Source organism: Felis catus, chromosome A3, assembly GCF_018350175.1.
Source record: "Felis catus isolate Fca126 chromosome A3, F.catus_Fca126_mat1.0, whole genome shotgun sequence".
Taxonomy (NCBI): domain Eukaryota; kingdom Metazoa; phylum Chordata; class Mammalia; order Carnivora; family Felidae; genus Felis; species Felis catus.
This window is the reverse complement of record NC_058370.1, coordinates 66,729,437-66,749,285: the sequence shown is the minus strand read 5'-3', so window position 1 is coordinate 66,749,285 and position 19,849 is coordinate 66,729,437. Positions and strand designations below refer to the sequence as shown.

At 44.5% G+C, this 19,849-nt stretch overlaps 1 long non-coding RNA gene across 3 annotated transcripts in view; it reads right to left on the bottom strand.

Annotated features, from left to right (window-relative positions):
- Positions 1-1,548: 1,548 nt before the first annotated feature.
- Positions 1,549-19,849, bottom strand: part of LOC123384447 — a 45,270-nt gene continuing 26,969 nt past the window's right edge. The window contains exons 3-5 of one of the 3 annotated variants that reach the window (XR_006595543.1): positions 3,195-3,268; positions 2,792-2,855; positions 1,549-1,909 (exon numbers count right to left, since the gene is read on the bottom strand). This is a non-coding gene — a long non-coding RNA (uncharacterized LOC123384447). The remainder of the gene's footprint in view (positions 1,910-2,791; positions 2,856-3,194; positions 3,269-19,849) is intronic. The other 2 variants (XR_006595542.1, XR_006595541.1) reach the window with 2 other exon arrangements.

Sequence of the window (19,849 nt, the reverse complement as noted above, 5' to 3'; positions counted from 1 at the left end):
ATGATCTCAACAGTTCATGAGATTGAGCTCTGGGTTGAGCTCTTTGCTGACAGTGTGGAGCCTGCTTGGGATTCTCTCTCTCCCTCTCCCTCTGCCCCTCCCCCTCTGCCCCTCCCACTCCCCCCCTCCTTTCAAAATAAATAAATAAACTTTAAAATGCCATGCCTACTGAGTCTGGGGCCTGGGAATCTTTCATTTTAGCCAGTACCCCAGGGAATGCTGCAGCACACTAAAGTTTGATAACCAATAACTTAGCTTAAAATCCAAACCTCCATAGCTGGCATTCAAGGCTTTGCGAAGCTTGGCTTCCTTACTCCCCAGCATTATCTTCCCTTGCAGTCAGACTGAAGGGTCCTCTAACCTGCTCTCCAGCCTGGGCTTTTGCTGTCCCACCCTTCCTTAGAATCTTTCCTTTCTCCCTTCAATCTATGTGATGCCAACTGAGCCTCAAGACTTAATTCAAGTCCCACCTATTCCCCAGAGTCTTCCTGATTACCCCAGCCCATGTTCCAAGGGTTGCTCCTTTCTGACATCAATGTTAAATTGGTGGCTCCTCTATTATGGTTTGTCACTTGCTGTGGGTTCATGTCATTCTCCTGACCACCTGTGAAATCCTGGAGAGCAGGGTTCACATCTTTTTCTCTTGCATCCTCCTCAGTACCAAGGATAAAGTCTAAGTCTTGGGCAGGTCCTTAGAATCAGGTTGCTAATAACCAAATTGAGGGAAAGATGGGAGAAGAATAGTGTAAAAGAGAGGGGAGAGAGAAGAGGAAGAGGATTGGTTATGGCCATGGTAGCCTTTGTGTAGGGCACAGGACCTTTTGGTTGAGTCTGAGATGCTGGCTCTGTGGATGGGTGTTGTTAGGATGACCATCCTTCCCTTCCCCCATTAATATTTGCATTTAGGGCTGGACTGCTTTGGGGTCCCTGCCTCCTCATGACAATTTGCAACCACAAATTTACATAGAAGGGAAGGAACATCCTGAGAGGGGAGACAGGGCCTTGCCACCTTGCCATATTCCTTGTTTGTCATTCAAAGTCACGTACGGTGAGCGTTGGGCTGGAGGTATGGGCAGTGGAGCCAGGCTCTAGGAGAGTATGACTGTGTTCCTGAGGTAGTATGTGGACTTCTCCCTGAGGCGCTCAGTGGTAGCTCCCTATAGCTCTTTTGTGGCCTACCCCAGATTCCTCCAATGACATCTGCCCAGCTATGCTTGAAGCAGTTGAGACTAGCAAGCAGGTCTGTGGGGGAGAAAAGCATCATGGATATTTTATAATAAATATAAATGAGATTTCCCTTGTAGGCCCAGGAAAGTGAAGCCTGCCATATTCATGCTGTTTCCAGATCCCCTTACACCGTCCCCTCCGTCTGGAATGCCCTCTCCCAGGCCACACTGCTTGACAAACTCCTCAGGGAGACCTGGCTAGACTACCCAAAGTGGAAATAGATTCTGCTTGGAGGCCTCTTGAACAACTCTATCTCCCACTCTGACCATGATTACCTTCTAGGGTGGCAAAGAGAAAAGAAGATCATATTCAGGCCAAAGGTCTTGAAATTGCTTCTTTATTTCTGTCTTTCCATATTTCACTGATAAGGCTGGCAACCCTGAGTGCCCCACCTCAGAGCATCTTGGCTAGTGGGTCCCCCAGATGGTGTTGAGTGGTTGCATACTGCACAGAGGGACGGCTCTGAGCCTTCCGGGATGCTTCTCAGCCAGGAGTTGTCTGTCCCAGCTCAGACAAAGGACGTACTCAACCACAATGGCCATGGAACAAAAAACAAGGCAGCAGATGGAAGAAGAGCTGCAAAGATAGCAGTTGTTGGAGCAGCAAGGAAAGAAAGGTCAGTGACCCTATGAAACGTAAGCACAGTTTGGCTGGGGAGAGCCGGGAACCACAGAGCTGGCTCCTAAGGGAGGAAAAATGAAAAGAGAAAAATCAGTGATGCGGGAAGCTTCTCCTCACTAGCATCCTTTAATGGCTGCAGGGGGAGGGGGAAGGACATATTCTGGAGCTGGGAATATATTAGCTGCCGGTGTTACCAAGGGAGTTGTGGAGCGCCCGCAGGCCTCTCAGGAGATGGTAGATAATTATGGATGGGTCTCTGGTTTGATAGAGCTCTGCCTCAGGGTGAAGGATGGAATACACATGACCCCTTCAAGCTCCCCTTATCTGTACCAGAGCAGGTCACTGCAAAACAAAGAGAATTCAGGAGGCTGCCACATAATTTTTTGTGTTGCATGCTTCCTTTAGTTTTTGAGAAATCTCCTGACAGAAGTGCTAAGTGTTCAAAACCAGAATGAATTTGGGGATTTCACTACACCCACTCCAACTCCTTGCCCCTTTACTTAAAATAATAATTAAAACTCCAATCTCCTGAAATCCTTAAGACAGAGGCTTTATAGTCAACAAGAACATCATCTTTAGCTTTCATTAGAAATGTCTTGCATTTCTCTTTGGTTTTAAGGGAGGGTGGTGTACACTGGAATATTAATGCAGAGCATTTAGATGAGGCTCTTAATTTGAAAAGAATGTGAGAATTAATGCTTGAGTTTAATCGGAGCCTGAATCATCACAGATAGATTTTTACCCTCTTTTCCTTAATCAATTTCACCCTAATTAATTCTTCTGTGGCTAAGTCTTGTTACATTAGATAGTCTGCTGATTATTTCCACAATCAAGAGACTATATTCATGCATTTTTAATAAGGAACGACTGCATCCTTTTTCATAAGTGATCCTGCTGGTTGGCAGTTGCAGCCGCTAAAATAATTATAGAGCAGATTACTTACTTTTAAAGCATTGTTTGCTGTCATATTCATCCTAGGTGACAATTTGGAAGAGCTCCGGAGGCTGCTATAACCGGGGAGAGGAGCAGGGTATTTAATGTGGCAATTTTCAATGTCAAGTGCTATTTATTCATAGGTCAGTGCCTTTTTAAAAAAAAGTAAACACAGGGATAATTTGGTCCTGCTGGCTGATGAAGCCATGTGCTAGGCTGCCTGGCACCTTCTGCCTTCAACTATGACTGGTCCAAATATGGTTATTCATGTCTGATCATTACTTATATGATGGGGTGCTCTCTTTATCAGACCCTGATACCACTGCAACTTGGAGGGCTTGAAGCAGGGAACGCAGTAATTCCAAAGCCTCAGCTATTTTCTGTTTAGCAAAGGAAGAGGAAAATCTACCTACCAGAAAAGACCGTTTTTTGTTTTGGGAAAAACACTGGGCTTTTTGGTTATGCAGAGGAAAACTCAGAGCTGATTCTAGAATGGACAAATGGAGACAAGAAGAAATAAATGGCTGGGCATACTAATATAGAAGGCTGTCTTTCCAATGGGCAGACATAGCTACCACACTCACTGCAGAAGTTCTTCTAGGGTTCACTTTGTGGAGGAGGAGCTTTCCTCTTCTCTAGGAAAAAAACAAAGAGGTGGGGGCTGGACTCCAGGTAGGGGAGTCTGGCCAAGGGCCCCCCTGTCTGGGAGTTAGGTTAGCTCTGTAGTCAGATGGCAGGCCTGAAGGCTGTGGAGGGAGAAGGCAGGCAGGGGACCCAGGCCATGGGTCAGTGGGCTCTAGGAGAGTTTATAGGCAGCCTCCTCCAACTTTTTTTTTTTTAATGATTATTTACTTATTTTGACAGAGATTGAGAGAGGGAGAGAGGAGGGCAGAGAGAGGAAGAGACAGAATCTCAAGCAGGTTCCACGTTGTCAGTGCATAGCCCAATGTGGGGCTTGATCTCACAAACCACTGCAAGATCATGACCTGAGCTGAAATCAAGACAAAATCAGATGCTTAACCAACTGTGCCATGCAGGCACCCCCAACTTAATTGTCTTTATTCTGTGATTGTAACTCTCTTTTGCCAATCCCCAGCTTTCAGCAGTTTTATTAACTTACAGCTTTAGCAAAATAAGAAGCTACAGCCACACTTGCAACACAGTAGGGCAAGGGAATGTGATCTTCCTTTAGACCTCCTCCCCTACAGCCTGCTCAAGAAAGCACGATCGTCTTGGAGCCTGTGTGAGGGGTCACAGATTGGCCCTGGGGAAGGAAGAGACTCATGAGGATCCATGTGGAGATAGAGACTCAAGCTGAAGCCTCACTCAGGTGGGCAGGTGCAGAAGGGGAATGAAACAAACTTCTGTCACTATATACCAGAGAGAGAGACCTTCAGAAGGAGAAACTACAGTGTGCAAATTACACAGGCCTGGGTTGTTGGCTAGCAGCCATCTGGGTTGCCCTTAATACATACTGAAGTTGGCCAGAGTCTCAGAGGTTGTCCTGCTCTCTCTACTCTCCACACCAGCTGTTCAGGGAAATAGCCAAACTGTAGCAGCCTCCAGCTCGTTTCCCAGGAACATCACCGCCAGCTGCTCTGCAGAGCCCTGAGCCAGTAACTAGAGGCGTCACTGAACCTTAGGTCATTACTCCACCCCTGCTGCAGATGAGGAGACTGAACAGTTCTGAGACAGTTACTATCTATGGTGAAATGATGGTGAAATGATCAAAACAGGTATCCTTAGACTACTGAAGGCATTGAGGAGATTGGAAGGACAAGACCTGAATAAATATTTGGCGACATGGTAAATAAATGGCAAGCTGGCTGGGTGTCCTGAGCCAGCCCTCCAACCTCTGTTTCACAGAGAGGGAACTTAGGCTCAGAGAAGTAATGTGACTCGCTCAAGGTCACTCTATTGATGAGGAACAGGTTCAGGAATTGGGTCCCAGGTCCCCACTTCCCAACTTAAATCTCCTTCTGTATAGCCCATCCCTTAAGTGAATTCTTTTTTAGCTAGAGACAGGGAGCTAGCTCTCACTCCTCCATGGTATGCATGTCTAAAACACATTCAATCCTCATGAATATTTCTTTTTTTTAATGTTTATTTACTTTGAAAGAGAGAGAGCATGAGAGAGAGAGAGAGCTTGCAAGCAGGGGGAACAGCAGTGAGAAAGGGGGAGAGAATCCCAAGCAGGCTCCACACTGCTAGTTCAGAGCCTGATGCAGGACTTAAACTCACAAGCCATGAGATCATCACCTGAACGGACTGAGCCACCCAGGCGCCCCTAATCTTCATGAATATTTCTAAGACCCATTTTCAGCTTTGTCTTTGATCTGTATCCCTGAGGCAAGATAAATGATAACCACTGGAAGGTCAGCTGCTGGGGATACTGGGTTAAAGGAGCTAAGGAAGTAAATCACTTGGTAAGTGAACTTAGAAAGGCCAAGATGTTAAACTCCAAGCCAACCAGGATTTAATTTACTTGTTACTGAGGTCAGTGCCATTTTTACTGCACACTAATAAAAGTTTGAGCTCTGTTGCCAAGATTCAAGAAAAATCTTAGTTGTCTTTTTTCCCCTCCACTAGTAAGAAAATGGAGGCTGTCAAATATGGGAAGGCTGGAAGAAAGGGAATAAAGGAGAAAATACAGAATGTTCTTCCCCTCCTCTGGTCTGCACTCTCTGTTTCTGGGACAGATGGAGTCATTTTGTCTTGCTCATCAAGGTCATGGCTGCTCTAGGAACAGAGGTCCCTTCCTAGAGGCAACTTCCTTCCTCGTATAGCCAGTGCTTTGGGTCAGAAGGTGGGCAACTCAGTGTTTTGGGAGGTGTGGAGTTCAATATAGGAGACCTCCCATATGTCCAGACCCCTTGATTTCCCTGTCCTCACTCATCTCAGTTGTCTCTTGCCCATTCTCTTGAACTCGTAAAACCACCGCCAGCTCCACATGTGCTCAGTTCACCTTAGTAAGTCATTTAAAAAGCTTTTTCTCCTCCTGGAATTTCCTCTCTGGTTCTCACAGTACTTGCCTGGGATTACACAGATTGTTTGTGTGCCCTAGACCACTTTATAGGCCACTCCTCTGCTCTACCTCTGTCCCTTAAAGAATTGACGAGGCTCACAGGCTTGTGAGGAATAATCAAAACAATACAAACAATGGCAATTAAAATCAACCATCTATTGAACAGCTACTATTTTTGGGAGAGGGGCTTCACATAGCTTCACTACCTCACAGATTCTTCATCTTCACCATTGAGCTCTGCAAGGTAGCTTTTATTATCCCCGTTTTGTAGATGAGTAAATACATACAGAGAGGTTGAACAATTTGAATAATTTGCCCAAGCAAGATTAACAGTAGCCAACTGAATTGCATCAACCAACCTGTGGAAAGGACTTATGGATGACAGGGGCAATGGCGCAGACTCTCCAGCACTACCTCTGGGGATCAGCCTCCATCCAAAAGCATCCTGGCCCTGGGCAGGGTGAGGCCTGGACTGGCGGGAGGCCACCGAGGCCTTCTGTCAGCTCGCTACCCGGGATCACTTCCTCCCTTGCTCTGGCTTCTTGCATGCCATGCAGTCTTCTGACCATAGGTCATCCCCCTGTGTACTGTGTACCTGCAGGGAAAAGGTGTGCAGGCCTGCAGAGGCAGGGATCCCAGTCTTCTGGGCGGTCGTTACTCAGGACTGCACCCACTTGCTGTTCTCTTGTCCTGGAATGCCTCCCCTGCCCCCTCACCTTGGCTCTGTGGAGATGGCTTTAACTTGGCTAAGTGCCCCCCCTTCCTCATGTTCCCACACCTAACCCTAAGTATCTCTTATGGTGCCTATCATTCTCTGCTCTTAATTATTTATGTAGATTTTTAAAATTAATAGACTTTTAGAGCAGCTTTAGGTTTCTAGAAAAATGGAGCTGGCTGTACAGAGTTCCCTCATAAGCCCTCCACCCCCCACCACCCCCCCTCCCCCCATGCACTACCACCAATCAAGGTCCACAGTATGTGTGAGCCATTACTTTTTGTTGTACATTTTATGGGTCAGGACAAATTTCTAATGACATGTACCCACCATTATGGTATCATGCAGAGTTTCAGTGCCCTCAAAATCCTCTGTGCTCTGCTGTTCATCCCTCTCTCCCCACTAACACCTGGAAACCACTGATCTTTTTACTGTCTTCATAGTTTTGCCCGTCCCAGAACGTCAAGTAGTTAGAATCATACAATATGGAGCCTTTTCAGATTGGCTTCTTGTACTGAATAATATACATTGAAGTTTCCTCCATGTTTTTCCATGGCTTAATAGCTCATTACTTTTTACTACTGAATAATATTCCATTATATGGATGGACCACAGTTTATTTCTATCCATTCACCTGCTGAAGGACATCTTGGTTGCCCCTAAGTTTGGGCAGTTATGAATAAGAGGTCCGTGAGTTTGAGCCCTGCGTCGGGCTCTGTGCTGACAGCTCAGAGCCTGAAGCCTGCTTCGGATTCTGTGTCTCCCTCTCTCTCTGACCCTCCCTCATTCATGCTCTGTCTCTCTCTGTCTCAAAAATAAATAAACATTAAAAAAAATTAAAAAAAAAAACCTGCCAATCTGTCTTCCAAAATAGCTCTACCATTTTGCATTCTCACCAGCAATGAATGAGAATTCCTTTTGCTCCACATCCTTGCCAACATTTAGTGTTGTTGTGTTCTGGAATTTGGCCATTCTAAAAGGTGTGGAGTATAATCTCATTGTTTTAATTTGAAATTCCCTCATGACACATGGTGTTGGGCATTTCCTCATATGCTTATTTTGCCATTTGTATTTTCTGTGGTGAGGTATCTATCTGTTTAGATCTTGTGCCCAGTTTTTGTGTTGCTTGTTCCTTAATGTTGGGTTTTAACAATTTTTTGCATATCCTAGCTTCACATTCCTTTTCAGATAGATCTTTTGTAAATATTTTCTCCAGTCTGTGGCTTGTCTTTTGATTCTCTTTAAAGATGTTTATGTATCTCCCAACTAGAATGCATGCTCTATGAGATTGGAGACTGCTTTATTTATAGCTGCCTGACACATAGTAGGCATTCATTAAATATTAGGAAGAAAGAAAGAGGCAGAGACAGAGAGAATTAGTATTCTAATTTATATATCAGTGTTTTATTACTTTGGTTGATGTCAGTCTATTCCTAAGAGATAAATCCACCCTCAGCCTATTGATCACATCAAGTTTGGGAGCCTGATGAGGGACAGCCCCAGACCTTGGAAAATTTATCAAGGTAGACTATGGCCTTGGATCTTCCCTTGGAACCGTCCTGTCTCTTGCTACTCATCTTTCTAACATCAACTGATTGTATTTCCTATAAATGATGGTGTTTTCAAACCTGAGACCCTCCCCCAAGTATTATGCCTCTGCAAAGGGGTGTGTAATCATGTCCAGCTTTGGCAGTCCTGTGTCAGAGTACCTAAGACATTGCCCTGAGGAGACCACTAGCCTCTGGCATGCTTCCGTCGACCATTTGCATGCAGTTCACTTGTTGCCAGCCATGCAGCTCTCCTAGCTTCTGCCCTTTCCCTCCAACAGCCTCTAAACTCTGCTGGGCTGTGAGAGTTGATCTGGGTCTGGAATTTGTTACTATATCACCCTCCCAGAAGTTGGTGTCAGTTATCACTGTTAATTCCCCAGGGACCCTTGTTCTCTTTGGAGCTGGGAAAAAGAATGGCTAGATGGAAAGAGATGAGTGTGGTGGTAACATTCTTGATAATGGCTAATTTCTTGAACAATTACCATGCCAGGCCCCATGCTAAGCACATAACATATATGATCTCATTTAATCCTCTCCCAAACTCTATAAGACAGGCATATTATTACTGTTATCCCCATCTTACAGATGACCAAACTGAGTCAGAGAGGGTAAGGACATTTGCCAAGGTCAGACACCAAATAAATGGCAGAGCCTGGATTTAAACTCAGGAATCCATGCCATGCTTTTGACCACCACTATAGCCCTCCCTTTCCTGCCCACTACAAAAAATTATGTATCTTTTCCATATAACTCTTCCTTACAAAACTGGTCTTTAATATCCATGATTCAGGCTGCCCTGCCTGAACCCTAGGGTCTTCCCCAGGGGCACACACCTCATGGCAATCTTTCCAGGGGTTATTACTTCTCACAGAGGTTTCCACCTCCTCCAAAGGAAACCTGCAGCTTTGAGGCAAAGATGCCCCAGCCTCATGCTCCAGTCCTCCAGTCGTCCTAGACTCTTATTAGCTGTATCTTCCTATAAGCCATTCAAGGAGACTTTGTGGGTTCCAAAATAGAGTCATTTAAATGGTTTATTGCTTCATAAACAGTGCTCTGCAAGGACGCTGCAGGCCCATGTTGGTTGAAATACTCAGTTCCTGTATTTTCGGATTTGGATTTACCTTTCCCGGCTGCGGGTACTTCCTTATTCCGGGCAGGCTGACCTTTGTAGGGTGGGGGTTGGAGGGAGGGGAGGTTGATGTGCTGGGCTGGCAGAATGCCCTTCCTGCTTTCCCAGGCCTGCATGATGAGGAGCCAGAGGAATATTCTTCCTCTCTCCTTCAGTCAGAACAAGCAGGGAAAGAAAGTCTCAGGGAGGAGGGACAGGGAGACCTACAGAATCCATGAGTCTTTGTCCTGCCAGCCTTTGGCTGGAGCATCACCTGGGATAATGGTGGGGTGTGGGGGGTGGGGGTGGGGTGGGAACTGTATGCATTATATTGTCTAATACTCACAATTTCTAGTACCTGCTCCCCCCCACCCCCATGACGAAGTGGAGCCCAGAGATTGACTGCATTGTTTTTTTTATGCAGCTAACAAGTGGCTTTATCACGCAGGTCCTGGTAGGGAATAGGATCTGATGGATCTGCTTCAAATGAAGGGCTTCATTTAGAGAGCTGAGGACAGGATTCAGGGACAAACAAAAGCTGGTGAGGCACCCAGAGATGAGCAACAGCCGGAAGCTCTGACTACCCACAAACCTAAAAGATTAAGGAGTGGAAAGAGTGAGACCAGAGATGGGTGAGAACTGAACCCCTGGGGGTAGAGCGAGAGTCACCGAGGGACACAGCCACTGCCAGGACCAGGCTTTCAAGCAAGAGGCAATAGGGAATACCCTGATCTCTCTTCTTTCCTGCTTTCCCATCCTTTCCATGTCTCTCACTGGCTGAACCCATCCAAAACCCAGGTGACGCACTCTAAAGAGGTCAGTCACCTGGGCACAGAGCAAGATAGAAAAGAGGGGATGGACGTGTTGGTGGGCAGGGAGTGGGGCGTAAATGATGCACAGGTGGCATAGCAGTGGAGGTGGATTGTGAACCATGGATTCTTAAGAGCTCTTATCCTTGCTGTGGTTCTTTCTAGCTGAGATGCCTTTCCACCATACAGCACCCTCGACTCTGGCACAAGCCCCCTCAGAGACTGAGGCACTGGCCTGTCTCACCTATTTATTAATTTGAATGATCATTTTCTCACTTCTTTCCTGTTCCTGTTCCTGTAGGAAACTCTCCCAGAGAATGAAATTGCCTGAACCCAGGCTTCTGGCCAACTGGATCCACCACAACCCTGACTGCTGATTATATCTTTGTTTTTTTGGGTTTGTGCTCACCTGGCCCAGCAATGGTTGCTAGAGAAGTCTCCTTCAATTTCTGACCAGCCATCTCCCCTACCCATCCTCTGCCCCTACCAGTTCAGCATTTCTGCATTATTCTCTTTTTGTCTTTTGCATTATTCTCTACAGATTTTGCTGCCCTTGCCATGAGAAGTCAGCCTTTGGTAGCATTGCCATTACCCTGACACCATTTTTCTGGGTGGAACTGAGTGAGTGCTCTGATTGCTCAGACCAGAAAGAGGGGCTGTGCTGATTCTCTCAGGTGGCATGCAGATCTGGTGTGAGCTGTGGTTAAGCCTTGAGGGGTGGTTGACTGGAAAGCGCTGGAAGGCTGAAAGGTGGCTCCTGTGCTAAGTCAGGAAACAACCTTCAGGGAGAGAGGGACAGGGAAGAGTTTATCTTCCAATGAGTCTAAGGTGGCACCAGCAAGGTGTTGATTAGAAACTTGGGAATTTCTGGAACAGTCCTTATGTAGTCTGTCAACCTGTGTATTTTCCATCCACATATTTTCATCCAGGTTTATCCACCTGTCTCTCCCCTGAAGCCAAACCTGGGGTCTGGGCTCAGGCTGGTCACAAGTTTGCCTCAAAACACCATTCCTTGGGGCAGTGGGTCTTCTGGGTATTACAGTCAGACTTGAATTCATGACTTCTCACCTACACCCCTTCATCCACCCACCTGGATGCTGATCTCCCTTACTTCTGCCTAGGATTTCAATCATCACCTTTATAAATGATGATTATGACCACGATAGCCTACATTTCCCATTCTTAGCTACCATTCCAAGTAGTTTATTATTATCCTCATTGCACAGAGAAAGAAAGCAAGGCTTAGAGTGATTACATGATTTGGCCAAAGTCACCCAGCTAGTAAGTCATACAGAGCCTGAGTTCAAACAGGTGAAGTCTCCAGAGCCCACATTGTTGCCATGAGCAGGTATTGCCTATTGATGGCAGAGTGGGTTTTCCCTTTTTTCTTATCCTTTTCCAAAAAAGGCTTTGTTGAATTATAACTGATATATATTTAAGTATACAATTTGATGAGTTCTGACATATGTGTACAGCCATGAAACTGTTGCTGAAATCAAGATAATGAATAAGTCTATCACTCCTCAAAGCTTCCTTGTGCATCCCTCATTTCCTCCACTGCTACCTGCTCCTAGGCAACCAATGATCTGCTTTCTGTCCCTATAGATTAATTTGCATTTTCCAGAATTTTATATATGGGAACAGAGAGCATGTAGTCTTTTTTTGGCCTGTCTTCATTCAGCATAATTATTTTGAGGTTCGTCCATGTTGTTGTATGTAACAATAGTTCATTCTTTTTTACTGCTGAGCAGTATTTCATTGTATAGATGCACTAAAATTTGTTTATCCATTTACCTCTTGATGGACATTTGAATTATTTCCAGTTTTTGGCTATTACAAATAAAACTACTATGAGCATTCAAGTACAAGTCCTTTTTAAAAAAAAAAAATGTTTATTTTTGAGAGAGAGAGAGCATGAGTGGGGGAGGGAGGGGCAGACAGAGAGGGCTACAGAGGACCCAAAGCAGGCTCCATGCTGACAGCAGCGAGCTCGATACAGGGCTCAAACTCACGAACCCTGAGATCATGACCTGAGCTGTAGTCGATGCTCAGACTCAGCCTCCCAGGTGCCTATCAAGTACAAGTCTTTTTGTGGACATAGGCTTCCATTTCCTTAGCGTAAATACCTAGGTGTGGAATGACTAGATCACATAGTAGGTGTATATTTAATATTACAAAAAATGATCAAGCCATTTCCAAAATGGTTGTGCTATTTCACATCCCTGCCAGCAGTATGAGGAATTCTAGTTTCTACTCTTTCTTGCCAACATTTGGTATAATTAGTCTTTTTAATTTTAGTCATTCTCATAGGCATATAGTAGTTTTTCATTGTGTGTGTGTGTGTGTGTGTGTGTGTGTGTGTGTGTGTGTGTGTTTTAAATAGGCTTTACACCCAGTGCAAAGCCCAATGCAGGGCTTGAACTCAAGAGTTGTATGCTTAACAGACTAAGCCACCTAGGCACCCTTCATTGTAGTTTTAATTTGCATTTCCCTAATAACTAATCATGTTAGGCATCTTTTCATGTCCTTATTTGCCATCTATCTACTATGGTGAATTGTCTGTTCAAATTTTTTGCCCATTAAAAAAAAAAGATTGGGTTGTTTGTCTTATTATTGAGTTGTAAGACTTCTTTATATAATCTAGAACATGTCCTTTGTCAGATAACGTTTTGCAACTTTTCATGTCTCACCTTTTCATTTTTATAACAGTGTCTTTTAAAGTACAGAAGTTCTAAATTTTGAATTTTCTTTATAGTTTGTGGGTGTGTTTTTCACTGGCAATTGCCTGGAGGGAAGTTTCTCTCCCTTTGCCTCCCATCTCCCTCTCCCTCTCCCATCTCCCTCTCCCTCTCCCTCCCCCTCCCCTTCCCATTATTGTGGTAAAATATACATAACATAAAATTACCATTTTGACTACTTTCAGGTTCAGTTGCATTAAGTATATCCACACTGTTAGAGTTCATATGTTTTGAATCCTTTTAAGTGATTTTTGGCAAACTCAAGATCACTAAGATTTTCTCCTATATTTTCTGTTAAAAGTTTTATAGTTTCAGCCTTTGCAGATCAATTTCAGGTCAAATTTTGTTATGGAATGGTCAAGGTTCATTTTTACATATGGTTAAAAATTTGTTTCTGCACCAGTTGTTGAGAAAAATTATCCTTTTCCCATTGAGTTACATTGACACTTTTGTAAAAAGTCAGTTGGTTGTGTTTTGACTATTTTCCTGGTTTGCTTTCAACTCTTAACTCTTGACAGGTTGCCTTCTGATTTTCACATACTGTCTTCCTGGATAGACTCCCCCACTGGTCACTCTGCACTGATCTGGATCCTGACCTTCCCTCCTTGCTGGTTGACAGATTTCTAGTGGCATTTTCCAGGTCTGACCTAATCCCTTGCCTATCTCCTAATGTGCACTCAGCCTTGCTCCTGCCCTCCTTATCTGGGTTCTGTGCCCAGGACCTGCAACCTGCTGCTGTCCACAGTCCTGATACTGTCAGAGTTCTGGAGGGCAAGAGCTGCAGATGGGTCCTGTTCTAGCACATACGATTTCCCAGCCAGTTACTAAGGAAACTCTCACATGGCAGACCAGAAATGCAGCCTTCACAGCAATGACATAGCTACCAGATCTTCTCAAGGCCTCACTGATCACTGGTATCCACCCAGTTTCGAACCCTAGTTAGATCAGAAATGAAATTTGGCAGAAAAAATATTGATGGATAAAACTGAACAAGGGAAATGCAGAGCCTTGAAAACCAGTTCTTTCACAAGGAAAGAAAATCCTTTTAAGGATAGTATTATGGAATCCATGTATCCTTATATGACTTAGAGGCAGAAGGACCAGAATGGGTGATCCCTGTCTAATCGGTCATAATATCTGATTAACAAAACCTGGGAGAGGACTTGGAATGACTTCCTTACATTGTGTGGACTTTTCTACCAAACTGGATGGTGGGAGAATGGCTCAAAAGCTTGCTAGGAGACATCACTCTGTACCTAACAGAGTGGACCCAGAAAATGTTGATCTCAGCAGGGACTACACAGCTTGCCTCCCAGACTGGTTCATGTTAGAGCCTCAAAGTAACCTGTTTGAGGGGAGTATCTTTTGGGAACATTTTATTTTTAATTCAGTTGAAAGGGGTTACTGCACAGAACATTCAAATCAAAGGTAAAGCATCATAATGTAGCAAAAACATTTTCCACAAGGAATAAAGAATCCCTGTATTCAGCACATGCTCAGGGGAGCACCTGAGAGAGGCTGCTCCTAGCACACATATCCTTCCAAGAGACTGAAAGGGCAGGCACCATGAATGTGCAGGTTGTCTTACATGGGCACTGGGCTCTGCGTTGTTTTTCCAGCCATTAGGCACACTTAGGCCCTTGCCTTTGTGAGCCAACAGCTCCAGTGTGGGAGGTGGTCAGACATGGGGGCAGAGAGTGTTATTTTAGGGTTGCTCTACTCAGTTCATTCAGGGATGACCCTATAAACACTGAGGGCTAACAAAAGTGGTAGGGACCTCCCCTGGCAGGAAGTCACACACCCACTTTCCCGGAAATGCACACTGTCTGCCTCCCTTGCGGGCTGTGTCAAGTGGACAGAATGCATGGATGTAATGGTTGGGGATATATACGGAAGGAGGAGGCATGGATTAGCATCATCACAGACTCATTAGCCACTTGGACATGGTATTTGTCCTAGAAGAAAGTAGACCAAGACGTGTTCCTTTCCCAGGTCTGCTTGGGAACAGAGGCAAACCAAAAAGGTTTATGTAGACACTCAACTCTGACACTGCAGGACTTTGGGGACTTTGATGTCTTCTCAGGCTGTCACTTCCCTGACATAAGGTGCTGTGAGCACCATGTGGAAGAAATAACCTCTGCTCCTCTGGAAAATGATGAGGGTGAGAAAACAGAAACGTTTCTCATGGTAAATAAAGCCTTGTTAAAAATGAAGACTTTTAGGACATACTTCCCATGCACCCAAGTTTCTGGCCAGACTTACTGGTAGGCAGGTTAAGCAGAAGCTTTTGTGGTTTGAAATCTAAATGGTGTTACAGGAAGAGCATATCTTTAAGTTAGATATACCTGGATTTAAATCTTAGCCTTGCAGCTATCATTTGAGTGAGTTTGAGAAGTCATTTACCTTTGTTTATCCATCTATAAAATAGAATAATACCTATCTCATTGGATTGTTACAAGGATTATTATTTTTTTAAAAATAATAGCTACTCTTAAAAGATTATTTATTATGTGCCAGCTACTGGGTTAAACACTTTACATGTATTAAACCATTTAATCTGAACTCATTATTTAAATGGTATAATGTTTGCAAAGTGCCCAGTACAGTGTAAACTACATAGTAGATACTCAGGAAATGAGAGTTGCTGCTACTGCATTATTTCAGTGATACAAGGAAGGACCTATTGCTCCTCTTACTCCCCTCCTCCTCAGACTGTTGATGCCTACACTGAGAAATGTGACTGAAAACATAATCGTCTCTGGAAAAAAGGAAACACTGGCATTGAAATGAATTTCAAAGCATAAATGACTGATGATGGAGACTTTCCTGAGAGGAAGGGGGAAGGATGTGAGGAAGGGTGAAGGGGGAAGAAGTGGGTAAATAAGATAAACTTTCCTGGCCCTGCCTAAATCACCCCCCTGCAATGCAGTTGGGGAGATTCAAAGTGAGTTTTCACGGGCCAATAGGGGACTTTCTGTACATTTGTTTTTTTAAGTGTGGTTGAGTGGAGATGGAAGGGGGTGTCACAGAGAGCCCAGGAGAATTCTGTGTCATTAAATTTTGAGGAGCACCTGGGCTGAGGGAGATGGAAGTCCCTGGATCCAAGTGAGCTTCTGTAGGGGCTGCTGGAGCAATGAGCAAAACAAATCTCAGAGAGATGTCTCTGGCCATTTTAGTCCAGACTCACATCCTTCCACCCTTGGGGACTCCAGGGTTGGGAGGCACTGAAACCGACAGAATCATCCACTAGTGGAGTCCTGAAGACCTTCGGAAGGGTTTGAAAGTGGGTAGGCTGTCCCTCAGGTGTTTGCCACAGGCAAAGGCTGGGCTTCTCATAAAAGTATTGTGGTTGTCTGTTTCCATAACTTCTAACAGCAAACATCTTTGAGGGCAATTATAGAAGGCTTGTAGAATTCTCCAATGTAAGGCAGTATTGAGGAAAAGTCAAACACTTTTGAGAAAGGGTTCTGGGAAGTTTGTGTAATGCATTTCCAAAGATCTTATATTAAAAAAACAACAACAACCTCTTCCTGCCAGCCTGCACCCCTAAGAAACCAGACCCACAAAGGTCATAACCTTTGGGCTTTTATCACTTTAGGAAGACATCATATGTTTATGCATTTTTATTTTGATTTGTCTGCTTCTCTTTGATTTTAAAAGTACTGTTTTTTCTATATATCTCAATAGACTCTTAGTTTCACTTCTAGAAATGAATATAGTCATTCTTTACACATCTATTAAATGGTCAAAATCCAGAACACTGACAATATCAAATGCTGACAAGGATATGGAACAATAGAAATTCTCATTCATTGCTGGTGGGAATTTAAAATGTATAGCCATTAAATGTATAGCCACTTTGGAAGACAGTTTGGCAATTTCTTAAAAAAGTAAACAGGGGTGCCTGGGTGGCTCAGTCAGTTGGGCATCCAACTATTGATTTGGGCTCAGGTCATGATCTCGTGGCTGTGGGATTGAGACCCATGTGGGGCTCCATGAGGGGTGGGGGCATGGAGACTGCTTGAGATATTCTCTCTCTCTCTCTCTCTCTCTCTCTCTCTCCCTCTGCCCCTCTCCCACCCACACTCTCTCTCTCTCAAAAAAAAAAAAAGTAAAACAAACAAACAAACAAACAAACAACTAAACATATTCTTGGGATACCCAGCTGGCTCAGTTGGTACAGCATGCAACTCTTGATCTCAGGGTCGTGAGTTCAAGCCCTACACAGGGCATGGAGCCTACTTTAAATTTTTTTTTTAACGTTTATTTATTTTTGAGACAGAAAGAGACAGAGCATGAACGGGGGAGGGTCAGAGAGAGGGAGACACAGAATCTGAAACAGGCTCCAGGCTCTGAGCTGGCAGCACAGAGCCCGACGCAGGGCTCGAACTCACGGACCGCGAGATCATCATGACCTGAGCTGAAGTCGGCCGCCCAACCGACTGAGCCACCCAGGCGCCCCTGGCGCCTACTTTAAAGAGAAAGAAAGAAAGAAGAGAAAGAAGAGAAAGAAGAGAAAGAAGAGAAAGAAGAGAAAGAAGAGAAAGAAGAGAAAGAAGAGAAAGAAGAGAAAGAAGAGAAAGAAAGAAAGAAAGAAAGAAAGAAAGAAAGAAAGAAAGAAAGAAAGAAAGAAAGGAAGAAAGAAAGGAAGAGAGAGAGAGAGAGGGAAGGAAGGAAGGAAGGAGCCCCCAAAATTAAACATACTCTTTCTTTTTATTTGAGAGAGGAAGAGAGTGCACAAGTGGGGAAGGGGGCAGAGAGAGAGGATCCCAAGCAGGCTCCATGCTCAGCAGAGCTTGATCCCACAACCCTGGGATCATGACCTGAGCAGAAACCTAGAGTCCAACGTTCAACCGACTGAGCCACCCAGGTGCCCCAAACATACTCTTAACATATATTTCAACAATTGCACTCCTTGATATTTATCCAAAAGAGGTGAAAATTTACATTCACAAAAACCTGACATGCTTGTTTATAGTAATTTTGTTCATGAAGTAATTTTGTTCATAATTGCCAAAACATGGAAGCAACCAAGATTTCCTTTGGTAGGAGAATGGGTAAGTAGATTGTGGCACCTCCAGAGAATGGAATATTATTCAGGACTTAAATTCAGCATGAAACCATGACAAGATGTAGAAGAAGCTTAAATACAAATTATTGAGTGAAAGAAGCCAATCTGAAAAAGCCATGTACTGCATGATTCCAACTATATGACATTCGGGAAGAGATAAAACGATGAAGACAAAATAGTTAAAAGTAAAAAGATCAGTGATTTCCAGGGGTTAGAGAGAAGGAGGAATGAATGAATGGGTATAGCACAGAGCATGTTTCTGGCAGTAAAACTACTCTGTATTTTACCCTAATGGTGGCTACATGTCATTATACATTTGTCCAAACCCCTGGAACATACAGCACCAGGAAAGCACCCTAATGAAAACTACGGACTTTGGGTTATTATAATATATCAATGTAGGTTCATCAACTATAATAAATGTACCACTCTGTTGGGAGACATTGATAATGGGAGAGGCCATGCAGGTTTGGAAGTAGGGTTTATATAGAAAATCTCTGCATCTTCCTCTCAGTTTTGCTGTGAACCTGAAACTGCTCTAAGACACAAAGTCTTTTAAAAAGAAGTGAGTCTGGTCTTCATGGCTGCAATAAAAAAAAAAAAACCCATAAGACAGACCCTTTCAGTGTTAAAGCCATCTGCCCAAAGTTCCACAGGTTGCCAGAACATCTGCAGGATGGGGGTGGTGGTGACAAGGAGAAAAAGCACCAAGCTTCCCAGTTCATATTTAATGGCTCCTTCCCTCCCTTTCTCCCTCCTGCCCTCATTTATTCATTCCTTGATTCACCAAATCCTTAGTGAGCACCTATTTTGTAGTATGCACTCTACCAGGTGCTGGGGATGCAGCAATGAGTAAAACAGAAATTCCTGTCCTCATAGAGCTTATTTTCTAGTGAGGGAGACAGCATGCACAGAGGCCCTGAAGCGGGAATGTGCCTTGGGTGTTGCAGCAACTGTGAGGATGCCTGTGTGGCTGGGGGCGGGGGTGTCTGTGGGAGTTGTTGGAGGGTAATGGGGCCAGAACATGTGGGCCTGAAAGGTCACTGTCGGGGCTTGGCTTTACTCCGAGTGAGGTGTAGGAATCACTGGGAGGATGTGAGCAGTGGAGTGACTCGGTCCATCCTACCTTGTAACAGACTGCCCCTGGGTGCTGTGTGGGGAACAGACTTCAGGTGTATGAACAGGAGCAATCCTTCCAGCAAGGAGGCTGTTACAGGAGTCTGGGCCGAAACAGTGCTGGCTGGACCAGAGTGGTGGTGGTGGACAGGTATGAAGTGTTGTTCCAGTTCTGGACATGTGTTGAAGGTAGTGGTGGTAAGATCTGTTGGCAGATGGAATGTCTGGTGCTACCAGGTCCTGACTTGTAGTGAACTGTGTTTTCATTGAATGGTGGATATTGGACCTCTAGGTTTTTGGGCAGCAAGCACCAAATCCCACACACACAAAGTTACAAATGGGTATTGTTCTGGAAGGATGTGCAGACCAGAAGGAACAGCTGTAGGGTTTTGAAAGCATGGGGCTAGGATCTCAGTATAAGAAACTACCCTTCAGGTGAGGCCCCATTCATGGGTAAAGAGCTTCAGGGGTCTCAACCCAGGACTCAAATTTCAGTGACACAGCAATGAGTAGGCCTACCTTGGGCCACACGGTCATCAGTTGACAGAGTCACCCAGAATGATGGTGGGGGTAGATACTTCACTAGAGACAAATTGGGTGCTGAGATCAAAAGAAACAAGGGAAAATGAATGTTCAATGGGGAAAAACCACAGATGCTTACACCTAATTCCAGCATAGAGTTCATGAGGTGAAAGGAATGGAGGTTCAGGATTTGACTGACCAGGAAGTGGGCAGGGAAGGATCATGTGACTTCCTCTGAGTTGTGTTGTGGAAAGAGGGCTGACCTGGTCTGGGATCTGCTGTGTCCTAGCTTGCTACTTCAGGCTAGTGTCCATGGGCACAGCCTCATGGACATCATCAGCAAAGGCTGTAAACCTCATCTTTACAAAGGACCACTTAGATGATTTCTTCTACTACCCCCTCTCTCCAAATCCC